This window comes from Phyllobates terribilis, unplaced genomic scaffold (assembly GCF_046119375.1).
Source record: "Phyllobates terribilis strain yellow unplaced genomic scaffold, ASM4611937v1 Scaffold_5__5_contigs__length_657084704, whole genome shotgun sequence".
In the NCBI taxonomy this organism is placed as follows: domain Eukaryota; kingdom Metazoa; phylum Chordata; class Amphibia; order Anura; family Dendrobatidae; genus Phyllobates; species Phyllobates terribilis.
In genome coordinates, this window is record NW_027362765.1 from 99,003,890 (window position 1) to 99,023,028 (window position 19,139).

The window sequence follows — 19,139 nt, forward strand, 5'->3', positions numbered from 1 at the left end:
TTTATATACCTGTGCACAGCAGCAGCCACCTTCAGTCTGCTGCTGGACAGCCAGCAGCAGCAGCAGCAGGAGAGGTATGTAATCAGGAGCCCTCCTGCTAAGGGTAGACAGCTGCTCGTTCCACCCCACCCCCCGCCTTAATTGGTTCTCCTCCCTTCCAACGGTGTTGAGGCGGGTGGGAACAGCAGGGGGTGAAGGTGCTGTGTTTAAAGAGGTGGAGTTATGCAGATCTAAAACGCGTGGATTGCAGCAGCAGCAAGCCGAAAAGTGCAGGCATGTAAGGGATCTAGAGGTTGACAACATGTCTTCTTAACGGGAGTCCAGGAGCTCATCTCCACAAATGGACTTTTCAGGATCCTTGGGTGGCTCCGTAGTTTGAAACCAATTCTGGTTATCGCTTCTCGGCCTTTTGGCTAAGATCAAGTGTAGTATCTGTTCTTATCAGTTTAATATCTGATACGTCCCCTATCTGGGGACCATATATTAAATGGATTTTTAGAACAGGGAGATGGAAAAAGAGCTTGCTCTGTCCACTCCACGCATTGACCTGGTATTGCAGTATCTCCAGGACCGGTGCACCCCTTCTTTAATGCAGTTTCTAAAATCAGAAAGAATTGAATTCAATGTTTTTTGTTCATTTTGCTTGTTTGTCGGATTTTGGGATGGACTCTTTGGCTTTGCTTTTCTTCTCCTCATTGGATTTTTCATGTTCAAAGTTGCAGAAGTCAGATTACAAGCTCATTTTGGTTCAACTTCAGCAACTGTGCATTGCATTGCCATGTAATGTGATGCAATGCTATCTTTCTAGCTCTCCCTTTTTACTTCCTTTTGGATAAACAGACATATTAGGCAAGCATTTTGGAGCTTTCACCTAAATAACTACAGGTGGTGAGATAAGCTGCACAATATAATTGACCTTTCAGTATATTGTTGCACACACACCATCTATTTAGCAAATGCCCTTGTTATCAACAGCAGCCTTTTAAACTCACCTGAGCTAACAGGTATGTGCGCTGGTTACTCTGCTGCGCTTAAAATTTCTTTTTTGGTTTGCTACAATGCCTTTTCTGAAACGTTGTCTCCTTCTGCTGGAACACTGACTTCTTTCATTTAATGCCTGCAGACTATAAAAGAGAACCCAACCCAAAAAGTTTGGTTGATTAGTCTGTGGCATTCTGTTAAACTGTTGCTTATGGCGGTCTCTGTGAGCTTCTCAGCGACATTCAGCCAGCCAGGTATCCTGCCTGCAGTAGATGGAATGTGGCAATGGAACGCTGGCTGCGCGTGTCATAATAGGCTCTGAGCCTTTATATACCTGTGCACAGCAGCAGCCACCTTCAGTCTGCTGCTGGACAGCCAGCAGCAGCAGCAGCAGGAGAGGTATGTAATCAGGAGCCCTCCTGCTAAGGGTAGACAGCTGCTCGTTCCACTCCACCCCCCGCCTTAATTGGTTCTCCTCCCTTCCAACGGTGTTGAGGCGGGTGGGAACAGCAGGGGGTGAAGGTGCTGTGTTTAAAGAGGTGGAGTTATGCAGATCTAAAACGCGTGGATTGCAGCAGCAGCAAGCCGAAAAGTGCAGGCATGTAAGTGATCTAGAGGTTGACAACATGTCTTCTTAACGGGAGTCCAGGAGCTCATCTCCACAAATGGACTTTTCAGGATCCTTGGGTGGCTCCGTAGTTTGAAACCAATTCTGGTTATCGCTTCTCGGCCTTTTGGCTAAGATCAAGTGTAGTATCTGTTCTTATCAGTTTAATATCTGATACGTCCCCTATCTGGGGACCATATATTAAATGGATTTTTAGAACAGGGAGATGGAAAAAGAGCTTGCTCTGTCCACTCCACGCATTGACCTGGTATTGCAGTATCTCCAGGACCGGTGCACCCCTTCTTTAATGCAGTTTCTAAAATCAGAAAGAATTGAATTCAATGTTTTTTGTTCATTTTGCTTGTTTGTCGGATTTTGGGATGGACTCTTTGGCTTTGCTTTTCTTCTCCTCATTGGATTTTTCATGTTCAAAGTTGCAGAAGCCAGATTACAAGCTCATTTTGGTTCAACTTCAGCAACTGTGCATTGCATTGCCATGTAATGTGATGCAATGCTATCTTTCTAGCTCTCCCTTTTTACTTCCTTTTGGATAAACAGACATATTAGGCAAGCATTTTGGAGCTTTCACCTAAATAACTACAGGTGGTGAGATAAGCTGCACAATATAATTGACCTTTCAGTATATTGTTGCACACACACCATCTATTTAGCAAATGCCCTTGTTATCAACAGCAGCCTTTTAAACTCACCTGAGCTAACAGGTATGTGCGCTGGTTACTCTGCTGCGCTTAAAATTTCTTTTTTGGTTTGCTACAATGCCTTTTCTGAAACGTTGTCTCCTTCTGCTGGAACACTGACTTCTTTCATTTAATGCCTGCAGACTATAAAAGAGAACCCAACCCAAAAAGTTTGGTTGATTAGTCTGTGGCATTCTGTTAAACTGTTGCTTATGGCGGTCTCTGTGAGCTTCTCAGCGACATTCAGCCAGCCAGGTATCCTGCCTGCAGTAGATGGAATGTGGCAATGGAACGCTGGCTGCGCGTGTCATAATAGGCTCTGAGCCTTTATATACCTGTGCACAGCAGCAGCCACCTTCAGTCTGCTGCTGGACAGCCAGCAGCAGCAGCAGCAGGAGAGGTATGTAATCAGGAGCCCTCCTGCTAAGGGTAGACAGCTGCTCGTTCCACCCCACCCCCCGCCTTAATTGGTTCTCCTCCCTTCCAACGGTGTTGAGGCGGGTGGGAACAGCAGGGGGTGAAGGTGCTGTGTTTAAAGAGGTGGAGTAATGCAGATATAAAACGCGTGGATTGCAGCAGCAGCAAGCCGAAAAGTGCAGGCATGTAAGGGATCTAGAGGTTGACAACATGTCTTCTTAACGGGAGTCTAGGAGCTCATCTCCACAAATGGACTTTTCAGGATCCTTGGGTGGCTCCGTAGTTTGAAACCAATTCTGGTTATCGCTTCTCGGCCTTTTGGCTAAGATCAAGTGTAGTATCTGTTCTTATCAGTTTAATATCTGATACGTCCCCTATCTGGGGACCATATATTAAATGGATTTTTAGAACAGGGAGATGGAAAAAGAGCTTGCTCTGTCCACTCCACGCATTGACCTGGTATTGCAGTATCTCCAGGACCGGTGCACCCCTTCTTTAATGCAGTTTCTAAAATCAGAAAGAATTGAATTCAATGTTTTTTGTTCATTTTGCTTGTTTGTCGGATTTTGGGATGGACTCTTTGGCTTTGCTTTTCTTCTCCTCATTGGATTTTTCATGTTCAAAGTTGCAGAAGCCAGATTACAAGCTCATTTTGGTTCAACTTCAGCAACTGTGCATTGCATTGCCATGTAATGTGATGCAATGCTATCTTTCTAGCTCTCCCTTTTTACTTCCTTTTGGATAAACAGACATATTAGGCAAGCATTTTGGAGCTTTCACCTAAATAACTACAGGTGGTGAGATAAGCTGCACAATATAATTGACCTTTCAGTATATTGTTGCACACACACCATCTATTTAGCAAATGCCCTTGTTATCAACAGCAGCCTTTTAAACTCACCTGAGCTAACAGGTATGTGCGCTGGTTACTCTGCTGCGCTTAAAATTTCTTTTTTGGTTTGCTACAATGCCTTTTCTGAAACGTTGTCTCCTTCTGCTGGAACACTGACTTCTTTCATTTAATGCCTGCAGACTATAAAAGAGAACCCAACCCAAAAAGTTTGGTTGATTAGTCTGTGGCATTCTGTTAAACTGTTGCTTATGGCGGTCTCTGTGAGCTTCTCAGCGACATTCAGCCAGCCAGGTATCCTGCCTGCAGTAGATGGAATGTGGCAATGGAACGCTGGCTGCGCGTGTCATAATAGGCTCTGAGCCTTTATATACCTGTGCACAGCAGCAGCCACCTTCAGTCTGCTGCTGGACAGCCAGCAGCAGCAGCAGCAGGAGAGGTATGTAATCAGGAGCCCTCCTGCTAAGGGTAGACAGCTGCTCGTTCCACCCCACCCCCCGCCTTAATTGGTTCTCCTCCCTTCCAACGGTGTTGAGGCGGGTGGGAACAGCAGGGGGTGAAGGTGCTGTGTTTAAAGAGGTGGAGTTATGCAGATCTAAAACGCGTGGATTGCAGCAGCAGCAAGCCGAAAAGTGCAGGCATGTAAGGGATCTAGAGGTTGACAACATGTCTTCTTAACGGGAGTCCAGGAGCTCATCTCCACAAATGGACTTTTCAGGATCCTTGGGTGGCTCCGTAGTTTGAAACCAATTCTGGTTATCGCTTCTCGGCCTTTTGGCTAAGATCAAGTGTAGTATCTGTTCTTATCAGTTTAATATCTGGTACGTCCCCTATCTGGGGACCATATATTAAATGGATTTTTAGAACAGGGAGATGGAAAAAGAGCTTGCTCTGTCCACTCCACGCATTGACCTGGTATTGCAGTATCTCCAGGACCGGTGCACCCCTTCTTTAATGCAGTTTCTAAAATCAGAAAGAATTGAATTCAATGTTTTTTGTTCATTTTGCTTGTTTGTCGGATTTTGGGATGGACTCTTTGGCTTTGCTTTTCTTCTCCTCATTGGATTTTTCATGTTCAAAGTTGCAGAAGCCAGATTACAAGCTCATTTTGGTTCAACTTCAGCAACTGTGCATTGCATTGCCATGTAATGTGATGCAATGCTATCTTTCTAGCTCTCCCTTTTTACTTCCTTTTGGATAAACAGACATATTAGGCAAGCATTTTGGAGCTTTCACCTAAATAACTACAGGTGGTGAGATTAGCTGCACAATATAATTGACCTTTCAGTATATTGTTGCACACACACCATCTATTTAGCAAATGCCCTTGTTATCAACAGCAGCCTTTTAAACTCACCTGAGCTAACAGGTATGTGCGCTGGTTACTCTGCTGCGCTTAAAATTTCTTTTTTGGTTTGCTACAATGCCTTTTCTGAAACGTTGTCTCCTTCTGCTGGAACACTGACTTCTTTCATTTAATGCCTGCAGACTATAAAAGAGAACCCAACCCAAAAAGTTTGGTTGATTAGTCTGTGGCATTCTGTTAAACTGTTGCTTATGGCGGTCTCTGTGAGCTTCTCAGCGACATTCAGCCAGCCAGGTATCCTGCCTGCAGTAGATGGAATGTGGCAATGGAACGCTGGCTGCGCGTGTCATAATAGGCTCTGAGCCTTTATATACCTGTGCACAGCAGCAGCCACCTTCAGTCTGCTGCTGGACAGCCAGCAGCAGCAGCAGCAGGAGAGGTATGTAATCAGGAGCCCTCCTGCTAAGGGTAGACAGCTGCTCGTTCCACCCCACCCCCCGCCTTAATTGGTTCTCCTCCCTTCCAACGGTGTTGAGGCGGGTGGGAACAGCAGGGGGTGAAGGTGCTGTGTTTAAAGAGGTGGAGTTATGCAGATCTAAAACGCGTGGATTGCAGCAGCAGCAAGCCGAAAAGTGCAGGCATGTAAGGGATCTAGAGGTTGACAACATGTCTTCTTAACGGGAGTCCAGGAGCTCATCTCCACAAATGGACTTTTCAGGATCCTTGGGTGGCTCCGTAGTTTGAAACCAATTCTGGTTATCGCTTCTCGGCCTTTTGGCTAAGATCAAGTGTAGTATCTGTTCTTATCAGTTTAATATCTGATACGTCCCCTATCTGGGGACCATATATTAAATGGATTTTTAGAACAGGGAGATGGAAAAAGAGCTTGCTCTGTCCACTCCACGCATTGACCTGGTATTGCAGTATCTCCAGGACCGGTGCACCCCTTCTTTAATGCAGTTTCTAAAATCAGAAAGAATTGAATTCAATGTTTTTTGTTCATTTTGCTTGTTTGTCGGATTTTGGGATGGACTCTTTGGCTTTGCTTTTCTTCTCCTCATTGGATTTTTCATGTTCAAAGTTGCAGAAGCCAGATTACAAGCTCATTTTGGTTCAACTTCAGCAACTGTGCATTGCATTGCCATGTAATGTGATGCAATGCTATCTTTCTAGCTCTCCCTTTTTACTTCCTTTTGGATAAACAGACATATTAGGCAAGCATTTTGGAGCTTTCACCTAAATAACTACAGGTGGTGAGATAAGCTGCACAATATAATTGACCTTTCAGTATATTGTTGCACACACACCATCTATTTAGCAAATGCCCTTGTTATCAACAGCAGCCTTTTAAACTCACCTGAGCTAACAGGTATGTGCGCTGGTTACTCTGCTGCGCTTAAAATTTCTTTTTTGGTTTGCTACAATGCCTTTTCTGAAACGTTGTCTCCTTCTGCTGGAACACTGACTTCTTTCATTTAATGCCTGCAGACTATAAAAGAGAACCCAACCCAAAAAGTTTGGTTGATTAGTCTGTGGCATTCTGTTAAACTGTTGCTTATGGCGGTCTCTGTGAGCTTCTCAGCGACATTCAGCCAGCCAGGTATCCTGCCTGCAGTAGATGGAATGTGGCAATGGAACGCTGGCTGCGCGTGTCATAATAGGCTCTGAGCCTTTATATACCTGTGCACAGCAGCAGCCACCTTCAGTCTGCTGCTGGACAGCCAGCAGCAGCAGCAGCAGGAGAGGTATGTAATCAGGAGCCCTCCTGCTAAGGGTAGACAGCTGCTCGTTCCACCCCACCCCCCGCCTTAATTGGTTCTCCTCCCTTCCAACGGTGTTGAGGCGGGTGGGAACAGCAGGGGGTGAAGGTGCTGTGTTTAAAGAGGTGGAGTTATGCAGATCTAAAACGCGTGGATTGCAGCAGCAGCAAGCCGAAAAGTGCAGGCATGTAAGGGATCTAGAGGTTGACAACATGTCTTCTTAACGGGAGTCCAGGAGCTCATCTCCACAAATGGACTTTTCAGGATCCTTGGGTGGCTCCGTAGTTTGAAACCAATTCTGGTTATCGCTTCTCGGCCTTTTGGCTAAGATCAAGTGTAGTATCTGTTCTTATCAGTTTAATATCTGATACGTCCCCTATCTGGGGACCATATATTAAATGGATTTTTAGAACAGGGAGATGGAAAAAGAGCTTGCTCTGTCCACTCCACGCATTGACCTGGTATTGCAGTATCTCCAGGACCGGTGCACCCCTTCTTTAATGCAGTTTCTAAAATCAGAAAGAATTGAATTCAATGTTTTTTGTTCATTTTGCTTGTTTGTCGGATTTTGGGATGGACTCTTTGGCTTTGCTTTTCTTCTCCTCATTGGATTTTTCATGTTCAAAGTTGCAGAAGCCAGATTACAAGCTCATTTTGGTTCAACTTCAGCAACTGTGCATTGCATTGCCATGTAATGTGATGCAATGCTATCTTTCTAGCTCTCCCTTTTTACTTCCTTTTGGATAAACAGACATATTAGGCAAGCATTTTGGAGCTTTCACCTAAATAACTACAGGTGGTGAGATAAGCTGCACAATATAATTGACCTTTCAGTATATTGTTGCACACACACCATCTATTTAGCAAATGCCCTTGTTATCAACAGCAGCCTTTTAAACTCACCTGAGCTAACAGGTATGTGCGCTGGTTACTCTGCTGCGCTTAAAATTTCTTTTTTGGTTTGCTACAATGCCTTTTCTGAAACGTTGTCTCCTTCTGCTGGAACACTGACTTCTTTCATTTAATGCCTGCAGACTATAAAAGAGAACCCAACCCAAAAAGTTTGGTTGATTAGTCTGTGGCATTCTGTTAAACTGTTGCTTATGGCGGTCTCTGTGAGCTTCTCAGCGACATTCAGCCAGCCAGGTATCCTGCCTGCAGTAGATGGAATGTGGCAATGGAACGCTGGCTGCGCGTGTCATAATAGGCTCTGAGCCTTTATATACCTGTGCACAGCAGCAGCCACCTTCAGTCTGCTGCTGGACAGCCAGCAGCAGCAGCAGCAGGAGAGGTATGTAATCAGGAGCCCTCCTGCTAAGGGTAGACAGCTGCTCGTTCCACCCCACCCCCCGCCTTAATTGGTTCTCCTCCCTTCCAACGGTGTTGAGGCGGGTGGGAACAGCAGGGGGTGAAGGTGCTGTGTTTAAAGAGGTGGAGTTATGCAGATCTAAAACGCGTGGATTGCAGCAGCAGCAAGCCGAAAAGTGCAGGCATGTAAGGGATCTAGAGGTTGACAACATGTCTTCTTAACGGGAGTCCAGGAGCTCATCTCCACAAATGGACTTTTCAGGATCCTTGGGTGGCTCCGTAGTTTGAAACCAATTCTGGTTATCGCTTCTCGGCCTTTTGGCTAAGATCAAGTGTAGTATCTGTTCTTATCAGTTTAATATCTGATACGTCCCCTATCTGGGGACCATATATTAAATGGATTTTTAGAACAGGGAGATGGAAAAAGAGCTTGCTCTGTCCACTCCACGCATTGACCTGGTATTGCAGTATCTCCAGGACCGGTGCACCCCTTCTTTAATGCAGTTTCTAAAATCAGAAAGAATTGAATTCAATGTTTTTTGTTCATTTTGCTTGTTTGTCGGATTTTGGGATGGACTCTTTGGCTTTGCTTTTCTTCTCCTCATTGGATTTTTCATGTTCAAAGTTGCAGAAGCCAGATTACAAGCTCATTTTGGTTCAACTTCAGCAACTGTGCATTGCATTGCCATGTAATGTGATGCAATGCTATCTTTCTAGCTCTCCCTTTTTACTTCCTTTTGGATAAACAGACATATTAGGCAAGCATTTTGGAGCTTTCACCTAAATAACTACAGGTGGTGAGATAAGCTGCACAATATAATTGACCTTTCAGTATATTGTTGCACACACACCATCTATTTAGCAAATGCCCTTGTTATCAACAGCAGCCTTTTAAACTCACCTGAGCTAACAGGTATGTGCGCTGGTTACTCTGCTGCGCTTAAAATTTCTTTTTTGGTTTGCTACAATGCCTTTTCTGAAACGTTGTCTCCTTCTGCTGGAACACTGACTTCTTTCATTTAATGCCTGCAGACTATAAAAGAGAACCCAACCCAAAAAGTTTGGTTGATTAGTCTGTGGCATTCTGTTAAACTGTTGCTTATGGCGGTCTCTGTGAGCTTCTCAGCGACATTCAGCCAGCCAGGTATCCTGCCTGCAGTAGATGGAATGTGGCAATGGAACGCTGGCTGCGCGTGTCATAATAGGCTCTGAGCCTTTATATACCTGTGCACAGCAGCAGCCACCTTCAGTCTGCTGCTGGACAGCCAGCAGCAGCAGCAGCAGGAGAGGTATGTAATCAGGAGCCCTCCTGCTAAGGGTAGACAGCTGCTCGTTCCACCCCACCCCCCGCCTTAATTGGTTCTCCTCCCTTCCAACGGTGTTGAGGCGGGTGGGAACAGCAGGGGGTGAAGGTGCTGTGTTTAAAGAGGTGGAGTTATGCAGATCTAAAACGCGTGGATTGCAGCAGCAGCAAGCCGAAAAGTGCAGGCATGTAAGGGATCTAGAGGTTGACAACATGTCTTCTTAACGGGAGTCCAGGAGCTCATCTCCACAAATGGACTTTTCAGGATCCTTGGGTGGCTCCGTAGTTTGAAACCAATTCTGGTTATCGCTTCTCGGCCTTTTGGCTAAGATCAAGTGTAGTATCTGTTCTTATCAGTTTAATATCTGATACGTCCCCTATCTGGGGACCATATATTAAATGGATTTTTAGAACAGGGAGATGGAAAAAGAGCTTGCTCTGTCCACTCCACGCATTGACCTGGTATTGCAGTATCTCCAGGACCGGTGCACCCCTTCTTTAATGCAGTTTCTAAAATAAGAAAGAATTGAATTCAATGTTTTTTGTTCATTTTGCTTGTTTGTCGGATTTTGGGATGGACTCTTTGGCTTTGCTTTTCTTCTCCTCATTGGATTTTTCATGTTCAAAGTTGCAGAAGCCAGATTACAAGCTCATTTTGGTTCAACTTCAGCAACTGTGCATTGCATTGCCATGTAATGTGATGCAATGCTATCTTTCTAGCTCTCCCTTTTTACTTCCTTTTGGATAAACAGACATATTAGGCAAGCATTTTGGAGCTTTCACCTAAATAACTACAGGTGGTGAGATAAGCTGCACAATATAATTGACCTTTCAGTATATTGTTGCACACACACCATCTATTTAGCAAATGCCCTTGTTATCAACAGCAGCCTTTTAAACTCACCTGAGCTAACAGGTATGTGCGCTGGTTACTCTGCTGCGCTTAAAATTTCTTTTTTGGTTTGCTACAATGCCTTTTCTGAAACGTTGTCTCCTTCTGCTGGAACACTGACTTCTTTCATTTAATGCCTGCAGACTATAAAAGAGAACCCAACCCAAAAAGTTTGGTTGATTAGTCTGTGGCATTCTGTTAAACTGTTGCTTATGGCGGTCTCTGTGAGCTTCTCAGCGACATTCAGCCAGCCAGGTATCCTGCCTGCAGTAGATGGAATGTGGCAATGGAACGCTGGCTGCGCGTGTCATAATAGGCTCTGAGCCTTTATATACCTGTGCACAGCAGCAGCCACCTTCAGTCTGCTGCTGGACAGCCAGCAGCAGCAGCAGCAGGAGAGGTATGTAATCAGGAGCCCTCCTGCTAAGGGTAGACAGCTGCTCGTTCCACCCCGCCCCCCGCCTTAATTGGTTCTCCTCCCTTCCAACGGTGTTGAGGCGGGTGGGAACAGCAGGGGGTGAAGGTGCTGTGTTTAAAGAGGTGGAGTTATGCAGATCTAAAACGCGTGGATTGCAGCAGCAGCAAGCCGAAAAGTGCAGGCATGTAAGGGATCTAGAGGTTGACAACATGTCTTCTTAACGGGAGTCCAGGAGCTCATCTCCACAAATGGACTTTTCAGGATCCTTGGGTGGCTCCGTAGTTTGAAACCAATTCTGGTTATCGCTTCTCGGCCTTTTGGCTAAGATCAAGTGTAGTATCTGTTCTTATCAGTTTAATATCTGATACGTCCCCTATCTGGGGACCATATATTAAATGGATTTTTAGAACAGGGAGATGGAAAAAGAGCTTGCTCTGTCCACTCCACGCATTGACCTGGTATTGCAGTATCTCCAGGACCGGTGCACCCCTTCTTTAATGCAGTTTCTAAAATCAGAAAGAATTGAATTCAATGTTTTTTGTTCATTTTGCTTGTTTGTCGGATTTTGGGATGGACTCTTTGGCTTTGCTTTTCTTCTCCTCATTGGATTTTTCATGTTCAAAGTTGCAGAAGCCAGATTACAAGCTCATTTTGGTTCAACTTCAGCAACTGTGCATTGCATTGCCATGTAATGTGATGCAATGCTATCTTTCTAGCTCTCCCTTTTTACTTCCTTTTGGATAAACAGACATATTAGGCAAGCATTTTGGAGCTTTCACCTAAATAACTACAGGTGGTGAGATAAGCTGCACAATATAATTGACCTTTCAGTATATTGTTGCACACACACCATCTATTTAGCAAATGCCCTTGTTATCAACAGCAGCCTTTTAAACTCACCTAAGCTAACAGGTATGTGCGCTGGTTACTCTGCTGCGCTTAAAATTTCTTTTTTGGTTTGCTACAATGCCTTTTCTGAAACGTTGTCTCCTTCTGCTGGAACACTGACTTCTTTCATTTAATGCCTGCAGACTATAAAAGAGAACCCAACCCAAAAAGTTTGGTTGATTAGTCTGTGGCATTCTGTTAAACTGTTGCTTATGGCGGTCTCTGTGAGCTTCTCAACGACATTCAGCCAGCCAGGTATCCTGCCTGCAGTAGATGGAATGTGGCAATGGAACGCTGGCTGCGCGTGTCATAATAGGCTCTGAGCCTTTATATACCTGTGCACAGCAGCAGCCACCTTCAGTCTGCTGCTGGACAGCCAGCAGCAGCAGCAGCAGGAGAGGTATGTAATCAGGAGCCCTCCTGCTAAGGGTAGACAGCTGCTCGTTCCACCCCACCCCCCGCCTTAATTGGTTCTCCTCCCTTCCAACGATGTTGAGGCGGGTGGGAACAGCAGGGGGTGAAGGTGCTGTGTTTAAAGAGGTGGAGTTATGCAGATCTAAAACGCGTGGATTGCAGCAGCAGCAAGCCGAAAAGTGCAGGCATGTAAGGGATCTAGAGGTTGACAACATGTCTTCTTAACGGGAGTCCAGGAGCTCATCTCCACAAATGGACTTTTCAGGATCCTTGGGTGGCTCCGTAGTTTGAAACCAATTCTGGTTATCGCTTCTCGGCCTTTTGGCTAAGATCAAGTGTAGTATCTGTTCTTATCAGTTTAATATCTGATACGTCCCCTATCTGGGGACCATATATTAAATGGATTTTTAGAACAGGGAGATGGAAAAAGAGCTTGCTCTGTCCACTCCACGCATTGACCTGGTATTGCAGTATCTCCAGGACCGGTGCACCCCTTCTTTAATGCAGTTTCTAAAATCAGAAAGAATTGAATTCAATGTTTTTTGTTCATTTTGCTTGTTTGTCGGATTTTGGGATGGACTCTTTGGCTTTGCTTTTCTTCTCCTCATTGGATTTTTCATGTTCAAAGTTGCAGAAGCCAGATTACAAGCTCATTTTGGTTCAACTTCAGCAACTGTGCATTGCATTGCCATGTAATGTGATGCAATGCTATCTTTCTAGCTCTCCCTTTTTACTTCCTTTTGGATAAACAGACATATTAGGCAAGCATTTTGGAGCTTTCACCTAAATAACTACAGGTGGTGAGATAAGCTGCACAATATAATTGACCTTTCAGTATATTGTTGCACACACACCATCTATTTAGCAAATGCCCTTGTTATCAACAGCAGCCTTTTAAACTCACCTGAGCTAACAGGTATGTGCGCTGGTTACTCTGCTGCGCTTAAAATTTCTTTTTTGGTTTGCTACAATGCCTTTTCTGAAACGTTGTCTCCTTCTGCTGGAACACTGACTTCTTTCATTTAATGCCTGCAGACTATAAAAGAGAACCCAACCCAAAAAGTTTGGTTGATTAGTCTGTGGCATTCTGTTAAACTGTTGCTTATGGCGGTCTCTGTGAGCTTCTCAGCGACATTCAGCCAGCCAGGTATCCTGCCTGCAGTAGATGGAATGTGGCAATGGAACGCTGGCTGCGCGTGTCATAATAGGCTCTGAGCCTTTATATACCTGTGCACAGCAGCAGCCACCTTCAGTCTGCTGCTGGACAGCCAGCAGCAGCAGCAGCAGCAGGAGAGGTATGTAATCAGGAGCCCTCCTGCTAAGGGTAGACAGCTGCTCGTTCCACCCCACCCCCCGCCTTAATTGGTTCTCCTCCCTTCCAACGGTGTTGAGGCGGGTGGGAACAGCAGGGGGTGAAGGTGCTGTGTTTAAAGAGGTGGAGTTATGCAGATCTAAAACGCGTGGATTGCAGCAGCAGCAAGCCGAAAAGTGCAGGCATGTAAGGGATCTAGAGGTTGACAACATGTCTTCTTAACGGGAGTCCAGGAGCTCATCTCCACAAATGGACTTTTCAGGATCCTTGGGTGGCTCCGTAGTTTGAAACCAATTCTGGTTATCGCTTCTCGGCCTTTTGGCTAAGATCAAGTGTAGTATCTGTTCTTATCAGTTTAATATCTGATACGTCCCCTATCTGGGGACCATATATTAAATGGATTTTTAGAACAGGGAGATGGAAAAAGAGCTTGCTCTGTCCACTCCACGCATTGACCTGGTATTGCAGTATCTCCAGGACCGGTGCACCCCTTCTTTAATGCAGTTTCTAAAATCAGAAAGAATTGAATTCAATGTTTTTTGTTCATTTTGCTTGTTTGTCGGATTTTGGGATGGACTCTTTGGCTTTGCTTTTCTTCTCCTCATTGGATTTTTCATGTTCAAAGTTGCAGAAGCCAGATTACAAGCTCATTTTGGTTCAACTTCAGCAACTGTGCATTGCATTGCCATGTAATGTGATGCAATGCTATCTTTCTAGCTCTCCCTTTTTACTTCCTTTTGGATAAACAGACATATTAGGCAAGCATTTTGGAGCTTTCACCTAAATAACTACAGGTGGTGAGATAAGCTGCACAATATAATTGACCTTTCAGTATATTGTTGCACACACACCATCTATTTAGCAAATGCCCTTGTTATCAACAGCAGCCTTTTAAACTCACCTGAGCTAACAGGTATGTGCGCTGGTTACTCTGCTGCGCTTAAAATTTCTTTTTTGGTTTGCTACAATGCCTTTTCTGAAACGTTGTCTCCTTCTGCTGGAACACTGACTTCTTTCATTTAATGCCTGCAGACTATAAAAGAGAACCCAACCCAAAAAGTTTGGTTGATTAGTCTGTGGCATTCTGTTAAACTGTTGCTTATGGCGGTCTCTGTGAGCTTCTCAGCGACATTCAGCCAGCCAGGTATCCTGCCTGCAGTAGATGGAATGTGGCAATGGAACGCTGGCTGCGCGTGTCATAATAGGCTCTGAGCCTTTATATACCTGTGCACAGCAGCAGCCACCTTCAGTCTGCTGCTGGACAGCCAGCAGCAGCAGCAGCAGGAGAGGTATGTAATCAGGAGCCCTCCTGCTAAGGGTAGACAGCTGCTCGTTCCACCCCACCCCCCGCCTTAATTGGTTCTCCTCCCTTCCAACGATGTTGAGGCGGGTGGGAACAGCAGGGGGTGAAGGTGCTGTGTTTAAAGAGGTGGAGTTATGCAGATCTAAAACGCGTGGATTGCAGCAGCAGCAAGCCGAAAAGTGCAGGCATGTAAGGGATCTAGAGGTTGACAACATGTCTTCTTAACGGGAGTCCAGGAGCTCATCTCCACAAATGGACTTTTCAGGATCCTTGGGTGGCTCCGTAGTTTGAAACCAATTCTGGTTATCGCTTCTCGGCCTTTTGGCTAAGATCAAGTGTAGTATCTGTTCTTATCAGTTTAATATCTGATACGTCCCCTATCTGGGGACCATATATTAAATGGATTTTTAGAACAGGGAGATGGAAAAAGAGCTTGCTCTGTCCACTCCACGCATTGACCTGGTATTGCAGTATCTCCAGGACCGGTGCACCCCTTCTTTAATGCAGTTTCTAAAATCAGAAAGAATTGAATTCAATGTTTTTTGTTCATTTTGCTTGTTTGTCGGATTTTGGGATGGACTCTTTGGCTTTGCTTTTCTTCTCCTCATTGGATTTTTCATGTTCAAAGTTGCAGAAGCCAGATTACAAGCTCATTTTGGTTCAACTTCAGCAACTGTGCATTGCATTGCCATGTAATGTGATGCAATGCTATCTTTCTAGCTCTCCCTTTTTACTTCCTTTTGGATAAACAGACATATTAGGCAAGCATTTTGGAGCTTTCACCTAAATAACTACAGGTGGTGAGATAAGCTGCACAATATAATTGACCTTTCAGTATATTGTTGCACACACACCATCTATTTAGCAAATGCCCTTGTTATCAACAGCAGCCTTTTAAACTCACCTGAGCTAACAGGTATGTGCGCTGGTTACTCTGCTGCGCTTAAAATTTCTTTTTTGGTTTGCTACAATGCCTTTTCTGAAACGTTGTCTCCTTCTGCTGGAACACTGACTTCTTTCATTTAATGCCTGCAGACTATAAAAGAGAACCCAACCCAAAAAGTTTGGTTGATTAGTCTGTGGCATTCTGTTAAACTGTTGCTTATGGCGGTCTCTGTGAGCTTCTCAGCGACATTCAGCCAGCCAGGTATCCTGCCTGCAGTAGATGGAATGTGGCAATGGAACGCTGGCTGCGCGTGTCATAATAGGCTCTGAGCCTTTATATACCTGTGCACAGCAGCAGCCACCTTCAGTCTGCTGCTGGACAGCCAGCAGCAGCAGCAGCAGCAGGAGAGGTATGTAATCAGGAGCCCTCCTGCTAAGGGTAGACAGCTGCTCGTTCCACCCCACCCCCCGCCTTAATTGGTTCTCCTCCCTTCCAACGGTGTTGAGGCGGGTGGGAACAGCAGGGGGTGAAGGTGCTGTGTTTAAAGAGGTGGAGTTATGCAGATCTAAAACGCGTGGATTGCAGCAGCAGCAAGCCGAAAAGTGCAGGCATGTAAGGGATCTAGAGGTTGACAACATGTCTTCTTAACGGGAGTCCAGGAGCTCATCTCCACAAATGGACTTTTCAGGATCCTTGGGTGGCTCCGTAGTTTGAAACCAATTCTGGTTATCGCTTCTCGGCCTTTTGGCTAAGATCAAGTGTAGTATCTGTTCTTATCAGTTTAATATCTGATACGTCCCCTATCTGGGGACCATATATTAAATGGATTTTTAGAACAGGGAGATGGAAAAAGAGCTTGCTCTGTCCACTCCACGCATTGACCTGGTATTGCAGTATCTCCAGGACCGGTGCACCCCTTCTTTAATGCAGTTTCTAAAATCAGAAAGAATTGAATTCAATGTTTTTTGTTCATTTTGCTTGTTTGTCGGATTTTGGGATGGACTCTTTGGCTTTGCTTTTCTTCTCCTCATTGGATTTTTCATGTTCAAAGTTGCAGAAGCCAGATTACAAGCTCATTTTGGTTCAACTTCAGCAACTGTGCATTGCATTGCCATGTAATGTGATGCAATGCTATCTTTCTAGCTCTCCCTTTTTACTTCCTTTTGGATAAACAGACATATTAGGCAAGCATTTTGGAGCTTTCACCTAAATAACTACAGGTGGTGAGATAAGCTGCACAATATAATTGACCTTTCAGTATATTGTTGCACACACACCATCTATTTAGCAAATGCCCTTGTTATCAACAGCAGCCTTTTAAACTCACCTGAGCTAACAGGTATGTGCGCTGGTTACTCTGCTGCGCTTAAAATTTCTTTTTTGGTTTGCTACAATGCCTTTTCTGAAACGTTGTCTCCTTCTGCTGGAACACTGACTTCTTTCATTTAATGCCTGCAGACTATAAAAGAGAACCCAACCCAAAAAGTTTGGTTGATTAGTCTGTGGCATTCTGTTAAACTGTTGCTTATGGCGGTCTCTGTGAGCTTCTCAGCGACATTCAGCCAGCCAGGTATCCTGCCTGCAGTAGATGGAATGTGGCAATGGAACGCTGGCTGCGCGTGTCATAATAGGCTCTGAGCCTTTATATACCTGTGCACAGCAGCAGCCACCTTCAGTCTGCTGCTGGACAGCCAGCAGCAGCAGCAGCAGGAGAGGTATGTAATCAGGAGCCCTCCTGCTAAGGGTAGACAGCTGCTCGTTCCACCCCACCCCCCGCCTTAATTGGTTCTCCTCCCTTCCAACGGTGTTGAGGCGGGTGGGAACAGCAGGGGGTGAAGGTGCTGTGTTTAAAGAGGTGGAGTTATGCAGATCTAAAACGCGTGGATTGCAGCAGCAGCAAGCCGAAAAGTGCAGGCATGTAAGGGATCTAGAGGTTGACAACATGTCTTCTTAACGGGAGTCCAGGAGCTCATCTCCACAAATGGACTTTTCAGGATCCTTGGGTGGCTCCGTAGTTTGAAACCAATTCTGGTTATCGCTTCTCGGCCTTTTGGCTAAGATCAAGTGTAGTATCTGTTCTTATCAGTTTAATATCTGATACGTCCCCTATCTGGGGACCATATATTAAATGGATTTTTAGAACAGGGAGATGGAAAAAGAGCTTGCTCTGTCCACTCCACGCATTGACCTGGTATTGCAGTATCTCCAGGACCGGTGCACCCCTTCTTTAATGCAGTTTCTAAAATCAGAAAGAATTGAATTCAATGTTTTTTGTTCATTTTGCTTGTTTGTCGGATTTTGGGATGGACTCTTTGGCTTTGCTTTTCTTCTCCTCATTGGATTTTTCATGTTCAAAGTTGCAGAAGCCAGATTACAAGCTCATTTTGGTTCAACTTCAGCAACTGTGCATTGCATTGCCATGTAATGTGATGCAATGCTATCTTTCTAGCTCTCCCTTTTTACTTCCTTTTGGATAAACAGACATATTAGGCAAGCATTTTGGAGCTTTCACCTAAATAACTACAGGTGGTGAGATAAGCTGCACAATATAATTGACCTTTCAGTATATTGTTGCACACACACCATCTATTTAGCAAATGCCCTTGTTATCAACAGCAGCCTTTTAAACTCACCTGAGCTAACAGGTATGTGCGCTGGTTACTCTGCTGCGCTTAAAATTTCTTTTTTGGTTTGCTACAATGCCTTTTCTGAAACGTTGTCTCCTTCTGCTGGAACACTGACTTCTTTCATTTAATGCCTGCAGACTATAAAAGAGAACCCAACCCAAAAAGTTTGGTTGATTAGTCTGTGGCATTCTGTTAAACTGTTGCTTATGGCGGTCTCTGTGAGCTTCTCAGCGACATTCAGCCAGCCAGGTATCCTGCCTGCAGTAGATGGAATGTGGCAATGGAACGCTGGCTGCGCGTGTCATAATAGGCTCTGAGCCTTTATATACCTGTGCACAGCAGCAGCCACCTTCAGTCTGCTGCTGGACAGCCAGCAGCAGCAGCAGCAGGAGAGGTATGTAATCAGGAGCCCTCCTGCTAAGGGTAGACAGCTGCTCGTTCCACCCCACCCCCCGCCTTAATTGGTTCTCCTCCCTTCCAACGGTGTTGAGGCGGGTGGGAACAGCAGGGGGTGAAGGTGCTGTGTTTAAAGAGGTGGAGTTATGCAGATCTAAAACGCGTGGATTGCAGCAGCAGCAAGCCGAAAAGTGCAGGCATGTAAGGGATCTAGAGGTTGACAACATGTCTTCTTAACGGGAGTCCAGGAGCTCATCTCCACAAATGGACTTTTCAGGATCCTTGGGTGGCTCCGTAGTTTGAAACCAATTCTGGTTATCGCTTCTCGGCCTTATGGCTAAGATCAAGTGTAGTATCTGTTCTTATCAGTTTAATATCTGATACGTCCCCTATCTGGGGACCATATATTAAATGGATTTTTAGAACAGGGAGATGGAAAAAGAGCTTGCTCTGTCCACTCCACGCATTGACCTGGTATTGCAGTATCTCCAGGACCGGTGCACCCCTTCTTTAATGCAGTTTCTAAAATCAGAAAGAATTGAATTCAATGTTTTTTGTTCATTTTGCTTGTTTGTCGGATTTTGGGATGGACTCTTTGGCTTTGCTTTTCTTCTCCTCATTGGATTTTTCATGTTCAAAGTTGCAGAAGCCAGATTACAAGCTCATTTTGGTTCAACTTCAGCAACTGTGCATTGCATTGCCATGTAATGTGATGCAATGCTATCTTTCTAGCTCTCCCTTTTTACTTCCTTTTGGATAAACAGACATATTAG

General features: G+C 44.9%; 15 non-coding genes across 15 annotated transcripts; all 15 read left to right on the forward strand.

Moving 5' to 3' along the window:
• Positions 1-393: 393 nt before the first annotated feature.
• On the forward strand, positions 394-584 carry LOC141274106 (U2 spliceosomal RNA). Its single transcript, XR_012322397.1, has one exon. It is a non-coding gene; the product is annotated as a U2 spliceosomal RNA (small nuclear RNA).
• Positions 585-1,699: 1,115 nt separating this feature from the next.
• On the forward strand, positions 1,700-1,890 carry LOC141274107 (U2 spliceosomal RNA). Its single transcript, XR_012322398.1, has one exon. It is a non-coding gene; the product is annotated as a U2 spliceosomal RNA (small nuclear RNA).
• Positions 1,891-3,005: 1,115 nt separating this feature from the next.
• LOC141274108 (U2 spliceosomal RNA) lies at positions 3,006-3,196 on the forward strand. Its single transcript, XR_012322399.1, has one exon. It is a non-coding gene; the product is annotated as a U2 spliceosomal RNA (small nuclear RNA).
• A 1,115-nt stretch (positions 3,197-4,311) lies between these two features.
• LOC141149625 (U2 spliceosomal RNA) lies at positions 4,312-4,502 on the forward strand. The gene has a single exon (XR_012245917.1). It is a non-coding gene; the product is annotated as a U2 spliceosomal RNA (small nuclear RNA).
• Positions 4,503-5,617: 1,115 nt separating this feature from the next.
• LOC141274110 (U2 spliceosomal RNA) lies at positions 5,618-5,808 on the forward strand. Its single transcript, XR_012322401.1, has one exon. It is a non-coding gene; the product is annotated as a U2 spliceosomal RNA (small nuclear RNA).
• A 1,115-nt stretch (positions 5,809-6,923) lies between these two features.
• On the forward strand, positions 6,924-7,114 carry LOC141274111 (U2 spliceosomal RNA). The gene has a single exon (XR_012322402.1). It is a non-coding gene; the product is annotated as a U2 spliceosomal RNA (small nuclear RNA).
• A 1,115-nt stretch (positions 7,115-8,229) lies between these two features.
• LOC141274112 (U2 spliceosomal RNA) lies at positions 8,230-8,420 on the forward strand. Its single transcript, XR_012322403.1, has one exon. It is a non-coding gene; the product is annotated as a U2 spliceosomal RNA (small nuclear RNA).
• A 1,115-nt stretch (positions 8,421-9,535) lies between these two features.
• LOC141274113 (U2 spliceosomal RNA) lies at positions 9,536-9,726 on the forward strand. Its single transcript, XR_012322404.1, has one exon. It is a non-coding gene; the product is annotated as a U2 spliceosomal RNA (small nuclear RNA).
• Positions 9,727-10,841: 1,115 nt separating this feature from the next.
• LOC141274115 (U2 spliceosomal RNA) lies at positions 10,842-11,032 on the forward strand. The gene has a single exon (XR_012322405.1). It is a non-coding gene; the product is annotated as a U2 spliceosomal RNA (small nuclear RNA).
• Positions 11,033-12,147: 1,115 nt separating this feature from the next.
• On the forward strand, positions 12,148-12,338 carry LOC141274116 (U2 spliceosomal RNA). The gene has a single exon (XR_012322406.1). It is a non-coding gene; the product is annotated as a U2 spliceosomal RNA (small nuclear RNA).
• Positions 12,339-13,456: 1,118 nt separating this feature from the next.
• Positions 13,457-13,647, forward strand: LOC141274117 (U2 spliceosomal RNA). The gene has a single exon (XR_012322407.1). It is a non-coding gene; the product is annotated as a U2 spliceosomal RNA (small nuclear RNA).
• A 1,115-nt stretch (positions 13,648-14,762) lies between these two features.
• LOC141274118 (U2 spliceosomal RNA) lies at positions 14,763-14,953 on the forward strand. The gene has a single exon (XR_012322408.1). It is a non-coding gene; the product is annotated as a U2 spliceosomal RNA (small nuclear RNA).
• Positions 14,954-16,071: 1,118 nt separating this feature from the next.
• On the forward strand, positions 16,072-16,262 carry LOC141274119 (U2 spliceosomal RNA). The gene has a single exon (XR_012322409.1). It is a non-coding gene; the product is annotated as a U2 spliceosomal RNA (small nuclear RNA).
• A 1,115-nt stretch (positions 16,263-17,377) lies between these two features.
• On the forward strand, positions 17,378-17,568 carry LOC141274120 (U2 spliceosomal RNA). Its single transcript, XR_012322410.1, has one exon. It is a non-coding gene; the product is annotated as a U2 spliceosomal RNA (small nuclear RNA).
• A 1,115-nt stretch (positions 17,569-18,683) lies between these two features.
• LOC141149618 (U2 spliceosomal RNA) lies at positions 18,684-18,874 on the forward strand. Its single transcript, XR_012245910.1, has one exon. It is a non-coding gene; the product is annotated as a U2 spliceosomal RNA (small nuclear RNA).
• The last annotated feature ends 265 nt before the right edge of the window (positions 18,875-19,139 follow it).